The following is a 5,601-nucleotide window of genomic DNA, read 5'->3' as shown; positions in this document are numbered from 1 at the left end:
ATAATAATGAGTTGTGGATAATGAGAAACCACTAGGCAGAGAAGAAGGCAGATCTAAGAGCTGATATACTAGTGATAAATCTCTAATCCTCCATAGATCTTAAAGAGAGGATTTGGGACAAATTTGAGGTATGGAAAGAGGAAAGAAAACAGGGAGGCACCAGGGAAGATTTAATTTATGTCAAGAAAAGTGAAGAATTTGTTTGATTGTTGTTCTAGAAAATCTCACAGAAGTATCAGTGTATAGTTTACCTTAAGGATTAAGGAATAAAAGTGACCAACACTTGAAATGGGCCTCGTGGTCCAGTTAATAAACCTGAGTCTCTCCCGCCTTACTCAGAATCTATTTCTCTTCTCTCAGCCTATACTATTACAGCAGACATGGGGGTGAATGGAAGAAGGAAATGGCAACCTACTCCAGTATCCTTGCCTAGAGAATTCCTTGGACAGAGGAGCCTGGTAGGCTGCTGTCCATGGGGTCGCACAGTCGGACACGACTGAAGCGACTTAGCATGCATGCATGCATTGGAGAAGGAAATGGCAACCCACTCCAGTATTCTTGCCAGGAGAATCCCAGGGACAGAGGAGCCTGGAGGGCTGCCGTCTATGGGTCGCACAGAGTTGGACACGACTGAAGCAACTTAGCAGCAGCAGCAGCAGGGGGTTAATGGGGCTGAGATTAACTGAGAATTAACCAGCACTCCTTCAGGCTCTTAAATCTCCTCCTTTGACCCTAATACATTTATACCATTAAAAAACAAAATTGTACTAGTACGAAAAGAAAGTTGGGGCTGGGTAAACACATTTGTGCTACAAATGAGGGTACAGATGAGCAAGGTTGGAACCCTCTGTTGCTCTTGCTTGCCTGACAGCTTCTTCCCCTTCATTTGGCGACATTACATTTTACTTTGGGGAGTGTTATGGATGAAACAGTGTCCTCCCAAATTCATATGGTGAAGCCCTGTCCCCCAGAGTATCAGCATTTGACTGTAATTAGAGACAGGGCTTTTAAAGAAACGTGTGTGCATGTGTGTGTGTGCACGCGTGTATGTGTGTTAGTTGCTCAGTCGTGCCTTTTGTGACCCCCATGGGCTCTGTCCATGACATTTTCCAGTCAAAAATACTTAAGTGTGTTGCTATTCCCTTCTCCAGGGGAATCTTCCCAACCCAGGGATCGAACCCGGGTTTCCCTCATTGCAGACAATTCTTTACTGTATGAGCCACCAAGGAAGTCCTTAAAAAAGTGTAATTAAAAAAAAAAAAGTAATTAAGGTTAAGTGAGGTCCTAGGATGGCGCCCTAATCCAACAGGAGTGATGGTCTTATAAGAAGAGGAATAGACTCAGAGAAGAGGCCATGTGAGGGATAAGAAAGAAGGTGGCCATCTCTAGGTTAAGCAGAGAGGCCTCAGGGGAAACCAAACCTTCCAGCAGCTTGATGTTAGACTTCAAGCCACCAAAGTGGTGAGAAAATACATTTCTGATATTTAAGGCACCAGTCTGTGGCATCTTGTTATAGCAGCCCTAGCAAAGTAAAACAGGAGGACGAAACCTCTCCCATTACTCATGGCATGACAAAATCAACATATGGTTCTTTTTTTCCTGCTTTTTCAACAAGGCACCCACATTTTCATTTTGCACAGCGACCTGCAAATTATATAGCCAAGCCTGTCCATCATTGCATGGATGATCTCAAGTGGCTCTGGGATGTTTTTGTTGTGACTTAATGGAGGCAGGAGAGGAGACTGAGAAAAAGGTGCATGAACATCACTGAAGGGAATGCAGGGAGAGAGAAAAGGGTCTCAAGGGGAGATGGTGGCATCAATCAGTGACCTTTAGTGATGTAACCGTGCAGCCTGTGAGGAGCAACAGGGACAGCATCACTAAAGGAAGGATGCTTAGTGGATAAAGGCAGTTTCCTCCTTTTAAGTTGTGCTGATAAGAGCAATTTAGTGCTGAGAATGATGGTAGAGAAAGGTTCTCTTCTCATATGATTGCTGATAACCTCCTGTCTATTACTCGAGCTCAGTACTGGGATGTATTTGTACAGAAAAGCTGAGAGCTTGCTCCCAGGAAATTCGGGAAACAGAGTGATAGATTGATTGATTTGTCAAGCCCGGGCAGACAGACACAATTTTCTTGACTAGACTTAGAAGTTAATGCAGATGGCAGGTTCCTTCAGTCTTTAATACCTCTCACCCTGGGTTTGGAGCTTGTTCCCAGGAGGATGTCACAGCCTCCCTGGAAGGCTCTGGACTTTTGCTTGAGGCATTTGAAAGGAAGAGGAGATAAAACAGCACAGCAGGAACCTGAGAAAGATTTTAGCACAAGGTGGGTGTGCCTGCTGGTAGTCATTTAAAATCTGATCCTGCCTCTGTTTTCCGTGTCCAGTCATCTACTGGTGCATCAGAAGCTCCTGTGGGGATAGAAGGCAAAGAATATGCCAACCAAATGCTGATTCTTTACACCTGGAACACGGGCTCCCAGTCTCTGTCTGATGGACTGAGACACTAGATTGTCAGGAAGTGTATGACCATGCAGAGCCCAGTGGCTTGGAACCTAAGCAAACACAAGCCTGATCACCCTGCTCCTGGCCTCTTCTTGCCTGCACCCACTCTGAGATCACTGATCTTTGTTTTCAAGGGGGAAGGGAAAATGAGAGAGCAGCCCCCCATCCCCTACATCCTGCACAAATACTCATTTCAGTCTTCACATTAAATGCACCTTTTCTACCTCTTGCAAGGTGGGGTTTGGGGGTGGGGGAGGTTGGTAGTGTTGAGCTCTATACCACAGACATCCCATCTCTAACGTCTCCTTCCCACAAACACTCCTGGCGACCCCAAATGGCATGTAGTTCCCTGTTTCGTCTCAGTCTTTCCCCTCTCTCTGCCTTTATTTATGCTGCCCCCTCTATTGGAATGCCTTCCCTACTTCTTTATTAACTAGTGTGCATCAAATCCATTTCCTCTTCTTCCTGGCCACACAGGTTAAGACTATATTTCCCAGACTGCCTTGCTGTCAGTTGTAGCCATGTGACTGGGTTCTGGCCAATGGTATGTGAGCAGAAGTGAGGTGTGCCAGTTCTAAGCCTGATCCTTAAGAACCTCTCACATAAGATCCTCCAAGCTCTTTCCCATCTATAGACTAATGTGAGGGACCACAGTGCATGGTGAACTGAGGGATAAAGGGGATGAGGCCACAAGAAGAAAGCAACCTAGTTCTTTTAATAAACACTTGGAGGAAAACCACTGCTGATCATCAGAAACATCTATTTTGGAAAGTGAGAAATAGACTTTAATTATCTTTAAGGGTTGTTTAAGCAGCCAGTGTTACCATAACTAATACACTGACTTCTAATAATATTCTCCCTCTTCCTGAGGGTTATAACACAGTTGTAACCCAGAAATTAGCTCCTCAAATGTCCTCCACCCAACTTTTCTTAGAGTGCTCCTGCTACTGCTAAGTCGCTCCAGTCATGTCTGACTCTGTGCGACCCCATCAACGGCAGCCCACCAGGCTCCCCCGTCCCTGGGATTCTCCAGGCAAGAACACTGGAGTGGGTTGCCAATTCCTTCTCCAATGCATGAAAGTGAAAAGTGAAAGTGAAGTCACTCAGTCATGTCCTACTCTTGGCGACCCCATGGACTGCAGCCCACCAGGCTCCTCCATCCATGGGATTTTCCAGGCAAGAGTACTGGAGTGGGTTAGGGTGGACTCCCCCAAATTCCAGCCTTTTGGCCTCCTTAGGTCCTCACTTGGACTCTTGGTCTCTCCTTTGAGTTGTAAAGATGCAAAACCTAAAGATTTAGACCAGTGACTGGCAAACTATGACCCACACACAAGATCTAGCACAGATTTTGCATAACCCACAAACCAAGAGTGGTGTTTACATTTTTTAAATGCTTAGGAAAAGCATAAGAAGAATAAGATTTCTTGATGTAGGAAAGTCATATGAAATTTAAATTTCAATGTCCATAAATAAAGTTGAACAGAAACACAGCCTACTCACTCCCTTATGTATTGTCTATGGCTGCTTGCACAGTAGAATGGCAGAGCTGAGTAATTGCAACAAAAATAAAGCCTACAGTATTCTTATTTACTTACTTTCTTGTGGGATCTTAGTTCCCTGATCCGAGACTGAATCAGGGCCTATGGCAGTGAGAGCACCAAATCCTTACCACTGGACTGCCAAGGAATTCCCAAAGCCTACAGTCTTGACTACCTGGCTCTTTACAGAAGACATTTTCCTGGCTTAGACCCTTTATTAGTAAAAAGACCACCATGGATGCAAACAGTCTCCCATTTGACTCTGCACTCTCAGCTTTGTCTTCTGCAATGATGCCCGTTTATATCTGCATTTCCCAAATGGTTTGCAAGATGATAATGTGACAGAACACAAACGGTTCTTTAATCAATTAAATCTTGGGCTTTTTATTGTGAATAATATTTTATTTAATCATTTTTGTTTGCAACTGAAACTCTGGGAATTCAAAATTAACATCCTTGCCCATGAGCTTCTTGTAGAGACGAGAAAATGTTTCAGCCTTGTGTTCCACGTTGTTCTGTTGTGCTTTATCCAAATGGACCCTTATGAGTCAGCTGCCGTCCAGCTTCATGGGGATTCTCTTACCCACAATCTCACTTGGGAAAACCAAGTTCTCCAGGATGGTGTCATGCATGGCAGTCAGAGTGAGGCTCCTGGGATGCTTTTGCTTATTTTTCGTACAACTTTTTTGAGTTGGATTAGGCAGAATTCTCCTCTGAGCGATGAAGATGATGTGTTTCCCTCTGAACTTCTCCAACTTGTGCAGCAGCTGCCCCTGGATTTTTAGGAAAGATTTCAACTGCCGAACGGGAACAAAGATGATGATAGCTTTCCAGCCACCACCAACTTCAGTTTCCTCGGCATCTGTTATGTTCGGCTCCCGCAGCTGGGCCTTGAGGTCCGAGTTCATCTCCAGTTCCAAGAGGGCCTGGGAGATGCCCAATTCAGACTCCTCCAACTTCTCTATGTTGGGCTTCATGATCTTCACGCTGGAAATGAACATGGCCTGCACCTGGCAGATGTGGCCAACACTTGTTGCTGCCACTGACACCAGTAGGCCTAGGAAGAGCAAATCTTAGATTTTTAAAAAAGGATAAAATTTATTTCGTTACCAGAAGTATTTTCAGCTCTTGAAATATGTTTATAAATATGGAAGGATATTTAATGGATAAATATCCATTGGATAAAAGTGGATAAATAAGCTATCCAAATTGGGTATATAAATTTTAACATTCCTCAAACTTATTTCATCACTCATCAGATTTTTTAAAGAATGTCCATGATTATCTCAGAATGCTCCGCACCACATAGTTTTATCCACACTACTCTATACCTTTACCAGATATCAAAAGATTGTCTTCTAATTTGGAGAAATAAAGCCCTCTTCCTAGTGAAGCCCCCTCGGTCATTCACTCCCCTCTTAAGGCACAGAAAGTTAGAGTGGTGATTGCTTCTGTCACCTCTTTACTGATGACAGACCTGCTCACGTTTTCTCTCCCCTATCTGTGGTATCATTCCTCTTCCCTACGTACTCATCACCCCTTCGAAGACATGAGAAG

The 5,601-nt window shown here is 44.2% G+C and overlaps 1 pseudogene; it reads right to left on the bottom strand.

Moving 5' to 3' along the window:
* Nucleotides 1-4,438: 4,438 nt before the first annotated feature.
* On the bottom strand, nucleotides 4,439-5,045 carry LOC113891882 (annotated as a pseudogene).
* Between the last annotated feature and the right edge of the window lie 556 nt (nucleotides 5,046-5,601).

Source organism: Bos indicus x Bos taurus, chromosome 4 (genome assembly GCF_003369695.1).
Source record: "Bos indicus x Bos taurus breed Angus x Brahman F1 hybrid chromosome 4, Bos_hybrid_MaternalHap_v2.0, whole genome shotgun sequence".
NCBI classification, from domain to species: domain Eukaryota; kingdom Metazoa; phylum Chordata; class Mammalia; order Artiodactyla; family Bovidae; genus Bos; species Bos indicus x Bos taurus.
This window is presented reverse-complemented; position numbering and strand designations above follow the sequence as displayed.